This window comes from Phyllostomus discolor, chromosome 9, assembly GCF_004126475.2.
Source record: "Phyllostomus discolor isolate MPI-MPIP mPhyDis1 chromosome 9, mPhyDis1.pri.v3, whole genome shotgun sequence".
Lineage (NCBI taxonomy): Eukaryota > Metazoa > Chordata > Mammalia > Chiroptera > Phyllostomidae > Phyllostomus > Phyllostomus discolor.
In genome coordinates this window covers 84,830,000-84,848,801 of record NC_040911.2, presented here as the reverse complement: position 1 = coordinate 84,848,801, position 18,802 = coordinate 84,830,000, and the positions used below count along the sequence as shown (strand labels likewise).

Here is an 18,802-nt window from a genome sequence, read left to right as displayed (position 1 = left end):
AAAGGGGGGACCATAACACTACCATGTTACAGGGCTGCGGTGAGGACCAAAGGAGACAACATGTACATGATGCTCAGAACAGTGCTTGGCTCACTAAAGGTTACCTATTCCTATTACTTTTATTATCATTATCACTGGCAAGTCCTAGTTTGTTTATTTTCTAAAGATTTTACTTATTTATTTTTAGAGAGGGGATGGGAGAAAGAGAGGGAGAGAAACATCAATGCATGGTTGCCTCTCACACGCCCCCTACTGGGGACCTGGCTTGCAACCCAGGCATGTACCCTGACTGGGAATTGAACCTGTGACCCTTTGGTTCACAGCCCGCACTTAATCCACTGAGCCAGGGCCCCAGTTTTGCTACTTATTACCAAGTAAGTGCACCGTAAGCTTTAATGCATGCAGGAAACACTTAGGGGGAGGTCTTAATAAAATACAGACTGATTTATTAGACCTAGGCTTAGATTCTGCATTTCAAATAAGCATCCAGGAGACCAGGGTGTCTCTGTCACTCACAGCACTTTGAGCAGCAAAGATTTACTTACCCCAGCACCTAGTAGGTGCTTAATATTATTGATAAAAATGAATAACCTTTTAGCATCTCAATGTTTCATCTGTAAACTGAGGATAATACATAGTCCACATGATCCCAAGTGACTGAACATTAGTAAATGAGAATGCAAATTAAAGAGCATTCTAAATTGCAAACAAAGCTATACAAGTAGACTTATTAGTCTTACAATTCATGATGTTGAAATTACAATATTGTAAAACCTAAATTTACACATGGAAGTATTAGCATATATGAAAAGAAAGCCTGAATTCCCTTGCTCCATTCAAAAATCCTTTAGGAACTCTGGCAGAACACAACGGCTTTTCAAGGAATTCCCAAACCAAGAGCTCTGAAACTTTAGAAATGCCAGTCGATGGCCAGGGAGAGAACTGCTTTGGCAGGGAGAGTGTGCCGCTTGAGGCCCTGACAGGGAGCTTCACTTGTGATTGATTCCCTTGCTCTCCCGGAGCTGGCCAGTCGCCTCTCAGCCCTCATCAGCCAAGCTCTTGAGTCTGCACAGCAACGCCAACAGCCTGAGGCAGATGGACGCTGGCCTGGCATCGCCCACACCTGCCACTCCAGGAACTGGCAAAGAGCTAGACTGTGAGAAAAGATGGGCTTACGGATGTCCAAGGTGGAGGCCTCAGTGAGAAGCACCTGGCCGCCTTCCTGCAATGTGATCTGGGATTTCTTCCCCACAGACGAAAGGAATGTGTATACCTTGTGTCTCTCCTCCAAGGAGTTCAGAGTATATCACAGCGAATTATTCCTCACGGGGCACCTTACCAAAAAGTCCGGTCGTTGTTTTAGAGGCAGATGGCACCACCACCATCTACCTAATTGCTCAAGCCAAACACTCAGGAGTCATCCTTGATTCCTTTAGCTCATCACCCCCAACCACCATCCTGCCTCCAAAATACGTCCACTTATACCATTTCCACTGCCACCACCCTAGAAGGCCACCAACCTTGCTTCCTAACTACTCTCCTGGCTGCCATTCTTATGACCCTTACAAGTCACTGGCCACATAGAGGCCAAAGTGATTTTTTTTAAACAAAAAATAGATGTCACTCCCCCTCTTAAAGCCTTCAGTGGCTTCCCATGGCTTTTCATCTAGCCTACAGGGCCCCGGCCCGGACACTGGCCCACCTCCTCATTCTCCCACATGTACTCCCCGCTCACCTGCTCCAGCTACTCAGAGCCTTCTTCCAGCTCCCAGAGCTTACCAAGCTTGTTCCCAGTTCAGAGTCTTTACCCTTGCAGTTCTTCCTGCTACATTTTCAAACAGTTGGGCCCTTCCTGGCGGTAAACCTCAGCAAAAATGTCACCACTTTAGAGAGGCCTTCTCTGACCACCCAATTAAAATAGCAGCCCCCCCCAACCTCTTCGAGAAGTTACTCTATATGACATCCCTATTGTATTGTTTGCACAGTACCTATTCCTGTCCAAATGACCTTGTTCATTTACTGGCTTCTTCTGCTGCTGCCCCTACTAGAATGTAGGCTGCATGAGAGCAAGGACTTCTGCGATCTTGCTACCGTCGCATCCCCAGGCTAGAACAGGGCCTGACACGCACCAGGTGCTCAGCAAATGTTGAGTGAATGAAACTGAGGCAGCGTAGGGGCCAGAATACTGACCTTGAAGTCCAAAGACTTGGACTACAATGTGAAATGGGTCACTTTCTAGCAGCATGTCTTTTCTTGCTTTCTTTTTTTTTCTTTTTAAAGATGTACTTATTTATTAGAGAGATGGGGAAGGGAGGGAGAAAGAGAAGGAAAGAAACATCAGAGTGTGAGAGAAACATCAATCAGTTGCTTCTCACATGCTCCCAACTGGGGGCTAGCCTGCAACCCAGGCACGTGGCCTGATGGGGAATCAAACAGGCGGCCTTTCAGTTCTCAGGCCAGTACTCCATCCACTGAGCCACACCAGCCAGGGCAGCGTGTTTTTTCTTACCTCCTGTCCTTTGACTGTGAAATGGGGATCTCAATCTGCACCTTATCCTCCTTGCTGGGTTACTGATAAGACCAAATGAGTAAAGGCATGTTTAAGCATTTTTGTAAACCATTAGGCATCATAAACAGAGCATTGTATTTATTTTTTTAATCCTCACCCAAGGATATATTTTTATTGATTTTAGAGAGAGGGGAAGCGGGGCAGAGAGAAAAAGAGAGAAACCTCAATGGGAGGGAAACATCAACCAGTTGCCCCCAGTTCATGCCCTGACCAGGAATCGAACCTGCAACCTTTTGGTGTAGGGGACAGCATTCCATCCCACAGAGCCACCCAGCCTGGGCAACAGAGCATTATATTATTAACCAGCACAAGAGAAGGCTCTTTGTTAGGGACTCATACGTCAGTGGATAAAATGGCTTAGAGAGGAAACTGAGGCTTCTTATCCAGGCACCCAACAGAAGCCCAGGGACACAAGGGATCTGAATCGGCTTTACTCTGCAGTCAGGGCAAGTACAAGAGATGAAGTCATTTAAAGAAGTCAGACTGCTCAGAGTGGTGTGGCTCAGTGGCTTTGGGTGTCATCCCACGAAACGAAAGGTCACCAGTTTAATTCCTGGTCAGAGCACATGCCTGGGTTTAGGCCCAGGGGCCGGCTGGGGCGTGTGCGAGAGGCAGCTGACCAATATTTCTCTTTCACATCAACGTGTCTCACCCTCACTTTCTCCCTCCATTCCCCTCTCTCTAAAAATCAATAAATAAAACCTTTAAAATACAAAAGAAGTCAAATCATTTCAAATGCTAGTCACTTGCAATTTAAGCTCTGAGGTCACTGAAGTACAGGGACACGGGGCTGATCTCCACATCCTCCACAGTGCTTGGCATGGGGGGATCAAGTAAACACTGACTGAATTGGAAGTCAAGCTACCAATCCAGGATGGCACCCTACAGCACCTGTGATCTTCCTCTGCAACTCCAGCCCGGCACAGGATGGCAGGTTTCTGGGACAACCCTATAATAATACTGACATCTGTATAATGCTGTGACAGCCACTGTTTCAAGCTTGCAGCGACCTCGTGAGGTTGACCAGAGCTGGTATTACCAGCACATACTTTAATTTATTCATTCACCAATCAAAAGTAGAATACACAGGTACTACATTAAGCCTACATAACAATAGCTAACATTTACCAACATTGCCAGGCATTTCACCTGTATTAGACTCAACTACATTCCTCCAGTAGCCCTACGGGGTGGATACTATCATTCCCATTTTACAGATAAGGACACTGCAGCACAAAGAGGTAAGTCACTCCGTGGCACACAGCTTGGAAGTGGCAGTGCCAAGGTCTGAACCCAGGCAGCCTGATGCTATGCTTTAAACCACAGCATGCAAATTGGAATTGTGGAACAGCACCGAAAGGGCCTACAGATACCATCTAGCTGCTCCTCTCATGAAAGAGGAGGAGCCTGAGGGACAGACAAAGCCCCTTTTGAACGTTCCAGCCCTCTTTGAGGTTCACACTTTGGATGGTATCTATTTAAATGAAACTTTATGTAAGATCTCATTACCCTGCCACTGACAGGCAAGCCTCTAGCCATAGCAGTTAGAGTAACAAAAGAATACCCATGTGGCTTGGTAATAGTTCCTGCTGAGAAATCAGAGACATCAGGGTATGGGGGAGGAAATACAGGATTTACCTGGAAACGTGTCCTGCTCCATCATTCAATAGGTATAAGATTCTTAGGCAAGTCTTTCACTTTTCTGAGCCTCAGTTTCCTCATCTGTGAAATGGAAATAACATCACCACCTACCTGGTAAAGTCTATGTGAAGATTAAGTTCATAATCATACTTGTAAATAGGTATTACACGTTAAGCATTTTCCAAAAGACATAAGATAGCCTTTTTCTTCTGGAAGAGTCAATAAGACTCAGGTAGCAAATAAGACCATAACCATGGCCATCTACAAGGACTTAACCTTCCCGCATCAGGGCTACCTGCAGAAGTCCTCATCACCTTCCTTGCTCTGAGCAGAATGGAGACGTAAAACTGGGAATGGGGGATGTCAACAACGGTGGGAGCAATACCATAGGAGCTGGCACTCCATAAATCCACCTCTTACCTGTTTCAAAGTCATCTCCTGGAAGCCTTGCCCAAACCAACCCATGGGCCTCCTAATAGCTTGTTGAGAACTTACTATGTGCCAAGCTACTTGAGGTACTCTGTCTCACTGGCTTCCCACAGTGGTTCATTAACACATTTTACAGATAAGAGGTTCAGCGATTAACTTGCCCAAGGCCACACAATTACTAAGTGGAAATGCAGAGTGTCAAACTCAAACACTCAGACTTCAAACTGGACACTTGGCCCTCATGCTAGGGTGTCCGAAGAATTCTCCCTCTCCCCATTTAGGGCACTTTCAACATACACACCTCAACATCTTAACCACTCTGAGTAGCAGTTGTTAGGAAATTCTTGGCCAAAAAGGTCAACTGAGGCCACAGAGGAGAAGGGGATTTGCCCAAGGTCACAGAGTGAGCTGGGGCTGCGCCAAGGTTCGGACCACAGGCTTTCGCTTCCCGGCCTCCCTCCAAAGCTGGGTCCCTGACGACAGCCCCAGACCCACAGGTGGACCCTGACCCCTCGCTGCGGGGTCTGGCCACACCTACTGCCGGGGAAGGAGGGGCGCGGCCGCCCGGACAGCGGGAGGATGCCCGGGAGGCAGAGCAGAGGATGCTCCCGCTCGGGGAGTAGTGAAGCCAGGCAGCGGCGGCGGCAGCGCCAGCGCGAGCCTCTGGGAATATCCCAGGTGGCAGGAGGGGCCGGCCCTGCCCCTCGGACTCCTGGGCTCCTCCGCGACTCACCTGCGGCGGCAACCGAAAGCGGGTGGTGGTGGCGGCGGGGGACGGCAGCGAACCCCGGGCTCAGCCATTCCCGGCTGCCCCGGATGGGGAGAGACCACGGCCGCTCACTTCCTTAGCAACCCGGCTCGGCGACCCACTTCCTTAGCAACCAGTGTCAACTTCAATAACTTTATTGGGATACGAACAGTAGACAGCGAAAGCGGCGAGGCAAGGCAGGCTCGGTATTGGCTCCTAGAACGTGCCCCACATGCCTTCGTCTTTCATTCATCTAAGGACTGTGAGGAGAGAGCGATGTGACCTGATTCCCCCAGTGACTCAGTTTCCCCATCTGTAAAGTGGAGCGCACTGCCGTGGTCCAAGCACACGACTTCAGCCTTTCCTAAAGCGCATTCACATCAATTATCCGACTTAGGTCTCAACTGCCACTGAGATCCCGTTTAGGGGCCACGCGGTCAGTCAAGCCAAAAACTTGGGAATCATTCTTGTCCCTTCCCTCTCCCTCACCCCCACATCCAATCAGTCAGTACATTGTCAGCATATCCCTTAGTCTACCTCTCAAATATTGCTCCTGTCTATCCACCTTTTCCCACCGGCAGTACCATCACACCAGGCCAGGTGGGCTCCTGTCACCTCTAGAGTGCCTTTAATATCTGCCAACTCTTACCGCCCTTGACAAGTCGCTTTTCCTCTTGGAGCCTCAGTTTCTTCATCCACAAATTGGGCATGAATCCTGCTGGATGACCTCAAAGAATTCTTGTGGGAGAGTCAATAATGTGGTGAAACAGAGTGGAATGTAGGGAAATAGCCATGTTGGAGCGGCACAGTAATTACACTAAAGGGCAACTGAGGATTCCTTGTGGGGGTTGGGGAGTGTGGGCTAAGGGATCCAGGCAGATCTGGGTTTGGGTCTCCACTCTGCCACTAATGGCTGTGGGGTCTTAGGTAAGACAGTTGCTTTCTCACAGCCAGTGAGTATTATTGGGCCCAGGAAGTACAGTGTGGTTTCAAAGTTCATGAACTTAAGAGACAGTCAGGTCTGGATTTGAGATCCAACTCTGCCATTTATCAGCCATGAGCGAGCTCTTGACCTTTTGGCTTTTTCCAAGGAGGACTGAAAGGGAAGGAATGCAGACACGATCAGACAGGTTCAGGGTGGTTTATCTGCAGACCAGGAGTAAAGAAATTCAAAGGCACATTCCTGACCAGTAGGAAAGTGTAATGGGGGGACAAAAAGAGAGAGAGAGCACACAGGTGTGCGAAGGGGACAGATATTCCACAGGTGTAAGGTGGTGGCCCTAGGGTAAGGAGACCAAGAGGAAGGCCGTGGGAGAGTGGAAAATTACAGGAGGAGCATTGTGGAGCACTTACAGTGAGTTACATTACAATCACTGATCATGAAGGTACTGTTAGCATCCCCACCCTACAGATGGAAGAACTGGCCAAGGCTACGTCACCACCACCTGAATCCAGGGCCCATGCTGTCACCTCTGCCTGCAGTCAGGTGGCCCCAGTTCAGTCTCTTCATCTCTCTCAACTGCTCTGCAAATATTGGGTGTGTCTCTAGAGCAGGAAGACAGAAAAATCTCTTCTCCATCTCTCCAGAGGCTCCCAGACTCATGAAGAGGAAACACAAACTCACAACTTTGGCTTGAGGTGTGGCCTGTGGGAGCATGTTCAGCACATCAGTGACTGGTGGCGAGAATAATTTTTGGTTGTCCCTGTACCCATCCGCAACCCTCTGATAGCTGCGTATCACCCAGAGGCATAGGCTGGAGGCTCCTCCTGCCCACACAGGTCTGCCTCTTAGTTGGCTGTCTGGTATTTCCCTTTTCTCCCTGGCTGGGCTCCATGAGCCTTCCAGACTTTCTGTGCCTTTGTGGCAGGGGGTCTCCCCACCTGGAATGCTCCCTCTCCCTGGACCCCTCTCTCCACGAATGCACGACGTGTGTCTGTTCATCAGCCCCTATCCAAAAGCAAGATCCTGCAGGCTCCCTCTGTCAGCTAGCTCAGTTTTGCCTGTATGTTCTGGCACCTAAGGGGACAGTGTAACCTGCACTTGTACCGATTAAAAACAAAGTGCCACTAGTCTTGGAATGTACCTCAACCACTCTTCAAAAGTTACCTTCAGAGGCAGAGCTGGAATTAGTGGACGGAAGCCCCAGAGGGGTCCTCGTGATAGGTGTTATTTTATTTATTGCATTTATTTAACACGGCATATATTATTTATAAATGAGTCCATTGTTAATTTGTAAATTATTTCTTTACTTACAGCGCTGTATTTATTGGTGCGTCATGTGTGCCGCACTATCTTACTTATCACATAGCTACCCCTTTAAGAGATCAAAACTACTATTATCCCCATTTCCCAGAGGAGAACTGAGGCTCTAAATAATTACCCAGTGAGTACTTGGCAGAGACAGAGTCTCTGTTCTAATTCAACTTCAAAGCCCATGACTTTGGTATCTTCTGGGCTCCCAAACTGGTGGTCCGTGAGCAGCATCTAACGCCAGTTCTGTTTTGTTTGGCCTGCTATGTTTTATAAAATGGAGGGTTAATTGCCAACATCTAAAAACCAGAAGATTCCCCATGTACATTGGGATTTCCGGTTTCTCTTGAAATAAGAGTTGGGGGTTACCATGTGGCAAGGATTGTCTGGGAGCAGCAGTTGCCCCTGTTGAACTGGGCGTGCGCGTTTCACTTTACCTCATTCTTCACAGCTCCACACCAACCTGGCTCGTGCGTTTTTCTTGCCTCCATGGCCCTTGGAAGCATTGGAGTTTTGATTCCTGGGTCCACGACTTCTAACAGTTAAGAGTGCCTTGCAATGCAGTGAGATCCCCATCACTGAAGATGTGCAAATTGAGACTAGCTGGCTAATGGGGTGTTGGAAGGGGATTTCAAGAGGCAGTTAGGGAACTGGATCAGATAACATTTGCAATCCTTTCCAGCCCTGCAGTGCCAAATATTTACTTAAGACTTTACAGTATGTATTATTAACGACAAACTTCCCCTCTGATCTCAATTTACTACTTCAATTTGCCCTTCACTGTGGTTCCTTGATCTATGTATATATTTTTTAATCATATGATTATGCTGTATAAATTCTTGTTAGCTTCTACAAGCCCTTTTTGGAGCAAGGCATGGGGAACAAATAAACCCATAAGTAAGTATTTCCATAAAGGGCTTGGCTCCAGGTAAAGAAAAGAAACAAGAATATATCTATAAGTTGTAACTGCCAAGTTATCTCAGCTTCCCTGAGACAGTCAGGCTCCAGGAGATAAAGAACAGAAGGACCGCCCTGGCCAGTGTGGCTCAGTTGGTTGGAGTGTAGTCCTGTAACCAAAAGGTTGTGGGTTCGGTCCCCAATCTGAGGGCATATGGGAGGCAACCAGTCAATGTTTCTCTCTCTCCCTTCTTTTCTCTCTCAGAGCAGTGAAAAAAATGTCCTCAGGTAAGGAATAAAAAAAAAAAAAAAAGGACAGAAGGACCTAAGAGACTGGGAGGCAGCCACTATGCGCGTGTGCCTTGGTGCTCCCGATCCCCTGTCCCAGGAAAGGCAGCCTCAAACTTTATTTCCCATTCTTTATTTAAAATAGATTTTAACATCATATAACTAACTGTGATTTTAAATGACCACAGGTTCCTTGACACCCCTCCCACTAGGAGGGAGAATTTATGTATTCTTTCCTCAGATCCGAATAGGCTGATTTAACCAATAGACTATGGCGGACATGATGCTATGTGACTTCAGCTACTGGGTCATTAAAAACCATGCAGCTCTGCCTGGTCCTCTTTCCAGACCCTTCCTCCTGGGACACTTGGTCTTGGAGCATAGCTTCCATGCTGTGAGGAAGACCAAGACACAGTCTTGGCCGTTTGTAGGCGTTCTAGTCAATGGCCCTCTCTGCCCCAGGGTGCCACAGGCGTAGGGACCCCCCCTATTTTAGTCCCCCAGGTCAGGTCCCAGACATCATGGAGCAGAGACAAATCAGTTCCACCGTGTCCTGTCCAAACCCCCAACTCACTGAATCTGTGAGCAGAATAAAAAGAGTGTTGCTTCATACCACTAAGTTTGAAGTGGTTTGCCATCTAGCAACAGCAAATGAGAACAGTGACCCAAGGATGCAAACCATAAAGAAAATATAGTACAAAAGTGGTTAGTTTCCTTTCATAGCACTTCCTTCCATTTCCTCCCCAGGAAATGGGAAGAAATGGAATGAAGTGTGTTCTTTCAGACCTTTTCCTATATATTTACATGTGTGTGTATAATAGAAATATACAGGCTTTGGGTTCCATTTTTATTTGAGATTCTAGAAAAGGACAACTTGCTTATTTCTACTAGTAATATTTCTCAGCGATCTCTTTAAATTTACAAAATAACTAGGATTGGCAATCCTTTCATGTTCTTCAGTGGCCAGCTTCCAAGATGACCCTCAATGACCCTCAGTGGCCCCCACCGTATTCAAAGCCTTGTACAGGCCCCTCTCACACTGAACCAGCAATGGCTTATGTGAGTGAAAGGGTTCCTGAACCCAGTTTCAAGGGGTGTGTATATGGATGCTTCTTTACATTAACAAGCAACTCTCAAATATCAAGAGATGTCCAATAACTCAACTCAACTGTGACACTGTCTACCCAGAGACAGAGTCAGATGCCACAGGGAAAGGGCTCGGTCCCACGAAGCCACCCTCCACTTCACATGCTGCTAGTGGGAGGTTCCAACGACCCTCTCCTCAGGTTCCATAATTCGCTAGAACAGATCACAGAACTTAGGAAAACGTTTACTCATTAGATTATCGATTTATTACAAAGGATATTAAAGGACATGAATCCACAGCCAGATGAAGTAATGAAGCAAGGTCCCAAGTAAAGGTACTTGTGTCCTCACGGAGCTTGGGGCCCTGCAAGGTGGCACACGGAATGACTCTGGTTCCCCGAACCAGAAGCACTCTGAACCCCCTCCTGCTGGGATTTTGTGGAGGATTCATTACATAGGCATGATTGATTAACTCATCAGCCATTGGTGATTGATTCAACCTCTAGCCCTCTCTCCCCTCCCAGAAATCAGGGGGTGGGATCAAAAGTTCCAGCCCCTATTCATGGTTGGTTCCCCTGGCAACAAGCCCCCATCCTAAGGTACTTCCCGAAAATCACCTTTCCGTAATATGAACGTGAGAAGGGGCTTGTTATGAACGTCAGGACACCCATTTCATCTTTATGGCTCCAAAGGGCTTTCAGAAACTGAGGGCAAGAAAGCAAATATTATATCAAAAGATACTCCCAGCCCTGGCTGGCGTACATAGCTCAGTGGATTGAGCGCAGGCACCAAAGTGTCACAGGTTTGATTCCCAGTCAGGGTACATGCCTGGGTTTCAGGCCATGACCCCCAGCAACCGCACATCGATGTTTCTCTCTCTCTCTTTCTCCCTCCCTTCCCTCTCTAAAAAAAATAAATAAATAAAATCTTTAAAAAAAAAGATACTCCCATTGGTCCTATCCCTCAGGAAATTTCAAGGGTTTTAGGAGCTTTGAGCCAGCCACTGTGGCCAAAGACCAAATATACCTGAGAAATATATTTTGGTCATCTGAGTGGCCAAATGGACATATTTTTGTAAGTCATGATATCTCAATCACTGATAGGATAACGGCAGAAATTTTGGTATGCCGCTTCTGAGATCAGGTTATATATAAAAGACACTGCAACTTCCACCTGGGTCTCTCGCTCTCTCAGGTCCCTTGTTATGGGGAAAACAGCTGCCATGTCAGGAGCTGCCCTGTGGAGATGCCCACACGGGGAATGACCGAAGCCTCCTGCCAACGGCCACGCAAAGGGGCCATCCTGAGAGCAGGCCCTCCAGCCCCAGTCCAGCCTTCAGGGGACGGCAGCCCTGGCCACAGAGGGTAGCCTCCTGAAAGACGTTGAGCTGGAACCTCCCAGCTAAGCTGATTCCAGATTCCTGACTCTCAGAAACTGCATGAGGTAATCAATGTATGTTTTTAGCTTCTGCATTTTGGGATCATTTATTCAAATACACATGGTTTGAAAATTTTTTTAAAGAATATAATGAAAGCTCTTTGACGTAGTCCCCCAGCTGCTCTCACTTCTCCCCCTAATTTACAGAAAACCCTTGGGAAGTGTTAGATTTACTATCTTGGGTATAGAAGTGGACCAGCCCATGGCCCCTCTCCTAGATGGTCAGACCCAAGAAAGGCTGTAGCCATAAAACCGTGCCCTTCTTTCTCTACAGGAACTGGGCCATTGGCCTTTTTGAACCTGGTCGCTACCTTTCCCTGCCAAAGCCTCAGACGCCCACGAGCATCCCCACATCCTGTCACAGGTCTGGGGGTGGGGGCTTCCCCTCCTCACACACTAGTGGAAAACATTACCTGGCCTTTTTCTTTGACCCATACAAATCAGAAATCAACCACTTGCCTCTGAACATGGAGTTCCAGCCTAGTACCCAGCCTCCCCTCCCGTAGTACTCACCCTCCATCCTGCCCCAGCCTTGCACCCCTCACCCCGGACTCCCCAATCTTCTCTGGTACCCTTCCAGGACTTCGCTCATGCAGACCCCTCCACCCTGAACGCTCTGCCCCAACCCACCCTTTAGGAAACAATCACCTTTTTTGTTGTTGTTGTTATCTGCATCAAAGGATATATTTATGGATTAAATTTTTAGAGAGAGAGGAAGGGAATAAGAGAGAGAAACATCAATGTGAGAGAGAAACATGGATCAGTTGCCCCCCTCGTGCACCCAGGACCAAATATGCAACCAAGCTATGTGCCCTGAATGGGAATCAAACCTGCAACCCCTTGGGGCACAGGGTGATGTTCCAATCAACTGAGCCACCCAGCCAGGACACAATCACCTATCTTTTAGACTCAACCCCCAAACATCATAGGCCTCCTTGCTTCCAACCTGACCCCCCGGCAGTCGACTGTCCCCCCTCCACCCTCCAGAGAGACTGAGGGATGGATGGGAAACCTGGGGTGGTGCTTCCCATTTTCCTAAGATGGAGTAAGCAGTCTCCACCCCGCCTCTGCTGCTGAATGCAGCTCCAAACTCTGGATAGAAGGCATAGAGCAGCTAATTGAGGCCCCTGAAAAGTCAACGGTAGCAGGCAGACTAGGGAAGAATGGTAGTTGAGGTACTACCAATCTGGAAGTGAGTTTTCACTTCGTTTTTTCCTCTGATAGTCCCCGGTCTGGTCTCAGTGCAGCCCTGAACCTGGAAGTGTGCATCAGCGTGAACAGGAGAAACCCTCTAGTCTGGTTCTGGAAAGCTGGAAAGAGGTCTCTTAGCACTCAGAGATACTGGGGGATCCCTCTTTCTTCTCTTTTGTCTGTTGTCTTGTGTGTTAGCCCCCAGGCTGTCCCACGGTGGCAGAGGTGGTGGCAGGTGCCTACAGGAGCCTGAAACTATGAGGAAGAACCACCTTCCTCTCTAACTGGAAGAGCTGTGGGATGAGCCCCTGTTGTTTTGGCCCCAGGCATGGCTGCAGTTGTGGGAAATTCGTGTCAGAGTAGGGTAAATAAAGCCTCAGGGAACCAGAAAGTCCCAGGGAAATCTCTGGGAGGGAAGTTAGGGAAAGCAGCCCACAAGGTTATTTATGGACTCCTGGGCTCTCCCGCAGTGGTACATGAGTAGATCCACCCTAAACCGCTTAGAGGAATAAGGAGCCGGCCACTGCAAGAGTTCCAGACTGACCCCTGTGTGACATGCGCACAGGGTGGACGCCCATGGCATCGCAGGGCATTTGCAAACAGGACTGACATTGGAACCCACAGAAGGCAGGTGGAGTTTGCAACCTGAACCCATTTTGCCAATTGCCTGCTAAGAGAGAAAGAGCAGTATTTCTCTGTGGATTTAAATGAGACCCAGAGTTCTTAGCATAATATTTAAAAAAAAAAAAAAGTCCAGGACAAATGACTTACCCTACAAAGAAGCAGGAAAACCTCAGCTCACATGGGAAATGACAATGAAGACACCTACATCAAAGATACTGGAATGATTTGAAAAAGACTTTCAAGTAGCAGTGATAAAAATACTCCAAGCAGCCCTGGCTGGTGTGGCTCAGTGGATTGTCTGCTGTGAACTGAAGGGTCGCTGGTTCGATTCCTGTTCAGGGCACATGGCTGGGTTGTGGGCCAGGTCCCCAGTGGGGAGCACTTGAGAGGTAACCACTGATGTTTCTCTCCCTCTTTTTCTCCCTCCTTTCCCCCTTCTCTAAAAATTAATAAATAAAATCTTTAAAAACAACACTCCAAGGAGAGAATGGGAGTTAGTGTTTACTGGGTATGGAGTTTTGGTTTGGAGAGAAGAGAAACTCTGGAGACAGACGTGGTGACGGCTTGCCACGATGTGGCTGTGTGTAGTGCCCCCGAACTGCGCACTTAAAGTGGATTTAAATGGTAGATTTTGTGCCGTCGTGTTTTACCAAGATTTCTAAAAAATACTCCAAGTAAGGATGAAGCCTCTGAGATTTCCTCAGCTTTTTCCTAAATAGAAGATAGACACATACCAAACGGAAATTTTTGAACTGAAAAATACAGTAACTGAAATGTTTTTAAAAACTACATGGATGGGCTAAACAGTAAAATGGAGATGTCGCAGGAAAGAATCTCTGAACTTGAAGGCAGATCAATAGAAAGCACCCAATCTGAACAACAGAGAAAATCTAAACAACAACAACAACAACAACAACAACAAAGGTACAAAGGACTTGTGGCACAATATTGAAAAAATCTAACACGCATATCATCCCAGTAGCGGACACTGCAAGAGAAAGAATACACTAATGTTCACAGCAGTTCTGTTTGTGATTCTCCCCAGTAGGAAATAACCCCTTTAACAGGCAAACACATAAACAAACTTCAGTGTATCGATACAGGATATAAAAAGGAACGGGTTGTTGATACCTGCAACCACCTAGATGAGTCCTGGTGACATTAATCTGCGTGAAAGAAGCCCATTTCAAAAGGTGGCATACCACATGATTTCATGTACGTGACATCCTCAGAAAGACACAACTATAGTGAGAAATTGGCAGATACCGCAGGCGAAGGGCGGGAAGAGTGTGTCACTACAAAGGGAAACATGAGGGTTTTTTGAGAGTTGATGAACTGTTCTGTATCCTGTTTGTGGTGGTGGTTACGCAAATCTACACGTGTTAAAGTTCATAGAGCTACAGACCAAAAAAATGTACTGCATGTTCATTAAAACAGGCAAACAAAAAAACGTGGGTAGCCACCTTCCAGGACGGCCCACGGTGATCCTCACCTCCTCATACCCATGCCCTTGCGCAGTCCCCTCTCACACTGAATAGGGCTGGCCAGCGTGAGCCAGAAAAAAGGCAGAAGTGAGGGTGCATGACTCCTGAGGCTAGGTCATAGAGTACAGCACAGCTTCTGTCTTGGTCTCTCAAGTCACTTGCTCTTGGGGCAGCCAGCCCCAGAGTTGTGAGGTCACCCACAATCCTGTGAGAGGAGCTGAGGCCTCCCACCAAGAACCAACCCCAACTTGCCAGCCACCTTGGAAATGGAGCCTCCGACCGCAGTCAGACCTTCAGATGAAGGGCTGCCTTCAGCCCTGGCCACTACCTGACTTTGACCTTGCGGGAGACCAGAACTGCCCAGGCAAGCTGCTCCCAAACCCCTGACCCACACAGAAGGTCGAAGAAATATGTGACTATTTTTTTTAATCTTCACCTGAGCACATGCTTATTGATTTTAGAGAGAGGGGAAGGGAGGGAGAGAGAAGGAGAGAAACATTGATGTGAGAGACAAACATCAGTTAGTTGCCTCTCACACACGCCCTGACTGGGGACCAAACCTGCAGCCCAGGTGTGTGCCCTGACCAGGAATTGAACACGCGACCCTTCAGTTTATGAGACAACACTGCTCCCTCTCACACTTCAGCCCCTACCCCTACTCCTAGTCCTTCAAATGCACTAGGCTAACCTCCACGCCAGCCCTCCTGTGCTTGCCATTCCTTCTCCCTGGAATGCCCATTCCCAGACGGCTTTCTCATTCACCTCCTGCAGGTCTCTGCTCAGATGTCGTCTGCATATCGAGGCCTTGCCTGGCCACCCCAGTCACTGTCTCTCATAGTCGTGATCACCCCTTGCACATTATGTATTTATTTCTCATCTGTTCTCTCCCACTCGAGAGCAAGCTCCACGGGAGGAGGGACTCAGTGCGTAAGGGTGCAACGGTTGAGTGTGCATTCCTATTTCGCAGTTGAGGACGAGAGTCCCAGGGACCCCACACTGGACAAATGATAAAGCTGGGCCTCGTACCCAAGCCTTTGAACTCCAAACCTAGTGCCCCTTTCAAACGGTCACCCACTCCAAAGAGGACTTTTATACTCAAAGAGGAGACAAAGAGTTCAGAGAGGGCCAGGGCCTTCCTTGCCGCAAAGACTGTCTTTCCTGCCTCCCCCCACGCACCTTTGGTCTCCTTGGCTCCCTCCAGGGCCTACTGCTCAGAGGCCTCATCTTCCATCCAGAGGCCGGGGAGAGTTGCTCCCACCGGCCCATCTCCCCCGCAGGCCAAGCGCTCAGGGTTCCTGTTTGCTCCCTGACCACAGCCAGAGAAAGAGGTCTCACTGTGAATACAACACTGGAAAGCCAGGGAGAGAAGTAAGGAAGCTCACAGCAGGCAGTGCCTAGCAGGGCTGCCAGAGTCCCAGTAAAGCTTAATCCCCCCTCTCCTAAACAGTTGTAATAGCTGTGAAACATTTCATGGGTTTTGGAGTCTCTCTGGCAGCCCCATGCCAACCGCTGGTTTTGAGCTGAAGAAACTGAGCCTGAGAAAGATTTTGCAGTTTCATGAAACAATAATACTATAAATCATCCAACATCTACTATGTGGTGGATGCAATGGCAGTATTAGTTCTTTACATTCCCACAACAACCTGACCAAGTAGAACGGAGTTATGTCCCATACAAGTTTAACAAATTAGGACAGACAGAGAATAAATTTCGGCTTTGTGCTTTAGGATCTGACTTTAAAGTAAGAGGAAACTTGACTGAAGATGTTATTTCCTTTTACAGATGTAAAAGCCTACGTCCAAACAGGCTAATAACTTGTTCGAGTCACACAGAAGCTAGTGGCTGAGCTGGGATTGAAACCCAGGTCTCCGAGGCTGTGCACAGCCAGCACACTCTGCATCAGGACAGAAATCACAGTGTCCAGATCCAAGACCAGCAGCTTCTCCCAAGGCCACGTGAAGAGCCAAGGAAGCCAGACGGTGTCGGGAACAGGCACTGTGCCCGGCGGGACCAATGAGCACAGCTTCGCTGGAGGGCAACAGCCATGCCAGTCAAAATTCGAAGTGCACACACCCATGTAAACCACCAATCTCAGCAGCAGAAATATATCTTACTGATGTATCTGCACACATGGGAAATAGCGCCTGTTCCAGGTTCTTCATTGCAGCTTTGCTCAGCGTGGACAGAAACGTCAAACTTAGATGTCTCACAATATGTTGAATACATTATAGTCCATTCACACTACAGAATATGGAGGGTAAAAAAAATAAGACGTGCAAATCAGATATGGAAAAAGCTCGAAGGTATGTTATGTGAAAAAAGAGCTAGACAGTACAATTTTGTGTGTGTGGTTTTTTTTTTAAACCAATGTACACATAGGTGTATGCTTATGAATGGCATGAGAAATTTCTGGAAGGCTTACAAGAAACTGTTAGCAATGTTTGCCTCTGGGGAGGGTTCTGGGCTAGGAACAGGCACTTATTTTTCACTGTACAGATATATTGTTCTGTACTTTTTAAATTTTTTACTTTGTGCATGAATTTATTTTCAGTAAAGTTTTTGGAGACTTCCAGTCAAGATGGTGATGTAGGCAGACATGGTTCCCCTCTTCGTCCTACCACATCAAAATTACAACTCAGGAGCATTAGGAATCGAGTTGAATAGAAGTCTGACAACTACGGAATTGAAGAAACTGCACCCATCAGGACTGGGAGGAGGCATGCAGATGTGGAATGGGCTGGCCCCACTCCCCTGTGGATAAAAATTTGGGAGGGATATCTGGGGAGCAAGGAGTCCCAGACCCACACCAGGCCCCCCAGTGCCAGGAAGGTAAGTCCCCATAACTCCTGGCTGTGGAAAGCAGTGGGGATTGAGTCGGTGGAGGAGGCTGCTAGAGCCCTAAGCAGTTCCTCTTGGGGAACCCACACATGGACTCACCTACTTGGACTTGCTCTCTCTGAGCTCCAGCACCGGCATGACAGCTTAAAGGGCACCAGTGGTATACAGGGAGAGAATGAAGTGTCTGGCACTAGGGCCAGCAGAGGCCATTGTCCCTTTGCTGAGCCCTACGCCCCACAGAGCCCATAGACTGGTGCCAAATCTGAGACTCTATCAACCTGGCTAATACTGTGTGATCCACAGAGGCTCTGCCCCACCCAATTTACAGGCTCACCCAAGCTGCTTTTCCTTAAGGATGGCTCACCTCGGCTCCTAAATCCTATAAAACCAGCCATAGCTGTCTTCAGTGAGCCCTAGCAGCAGCCAGAGTAGAGTTGCAGCCTGGCTTCAACCTGGGAATCTCCAAGCCCAGCACAAGCAGCAGCCATCTCAGGTTGCTTTATAGCTCAGGCAAGGTGCTCTGAGCAAACCACAGGTGGGGGCTGACCTTGGACTTAACCACCTGGGGAAACCCCAGAGCCTGCGCACCCAGTGGATAGCTACAGATGACATCAGAGTACCACTACCCTGCCCCTGCACAGATGACCCTCCACAGAGGGCGGAGGTTGGCGGTCAGTGGTCACAGTCAGTCCTTGCAGCTGACTGGCCTAAGTAAATCCCTCCCATTGACCTGCCAACAGCAACCAAGTTTCAACTACAAGAGGAGGGTGTACTCAAACCACATGAAGGGTGCACCTAGAGTACCCAGCTTGGATGATATGGGAGGTTGTGCCACTGGACCCTACAGGCCACCTACTATATTAGGTCATACTGCCAAGACAGGGAGTCATAGCAGCTCTACCTAATACATAGAAACAAACACAGGGAGGCTGCCAAAATGAGGAGACATGGCCCAAATGAAAGAACAGATCAAAACTCAGGAAAAAAAAAACAAAAAAAGTGGAGATAAGCAATCTATCAGATGCAGAGTTTAAAACACTGGTTATAAGGATGCTCAAGGAACTTAGTGAGGACCTCAACAGCATAGAACAGATCCAGTCAGGGAAAGCATTATGCTAAGCAAAATAAGCCAGGCAGTGCAAGACAAATACCATATGATCTCACCTTTAACAGGAACCTAATCAACAAGACAAACAAACAAGCAAAACATAACCAACAACACTGAAATTGAGAACAGGCTGACAGTGATCAGAGGGAAGAGGGGAGTGAATTTCAGGGGTAAAGGGTGAAGGGTTTGCAGGAACACGTATAAAGGACAC

The 18,802-nt window shown here is 47.9% G+C and overlaps 1 protein-coding gene and 1 long non-coding RNA gene across 4 annotated transcripts in view; one reads left to right on the top strand and one right to left on the bottom strand.

The window, feature by feature from the left end:
* Positions 1-5,491, bottom strand: part of KIF3B (kinesin family member 3B) — a 40,532-nt gene extending 35,041 nt beyond the window's left edge. The window contains exons 1-3 of one of the 3 annotated variants that reach the window (XM_028523887.2): positions 5,373-5,490; positions 4,208-4,291; positions 2,510-2,571 (exon numbers count right to left, since the gene is read on the bottom strand). The gene's annotated coding sequence lies outside the window, so the exon portion shown is untranslated. Of the gene's footprint in view, positions 1-2,509; positions 2,572-4,207; positions 4,292-5,372 lie in introns of all 3 variants that reach the window. The other 2 variants (XM_028523889.2, XM_028523890.2) reach the window with 2 other exon arrangements.
* A 9,126-nt stretch (positions 5,492-14,617) lies between these two features.
* Positions 14,618-17,222, top strand: LOC118496815. Its single transcript, XR_004899372.1, has 2 exons — positions 14,618-15,057; positions 16,428-17,222. It is a non-coding gene; the product is annotated as an uncharacterized LOC118496815 (long non-coding RNA).
* Positions 17,223-18,802: the final 1,580 nt, after the last annotated feature.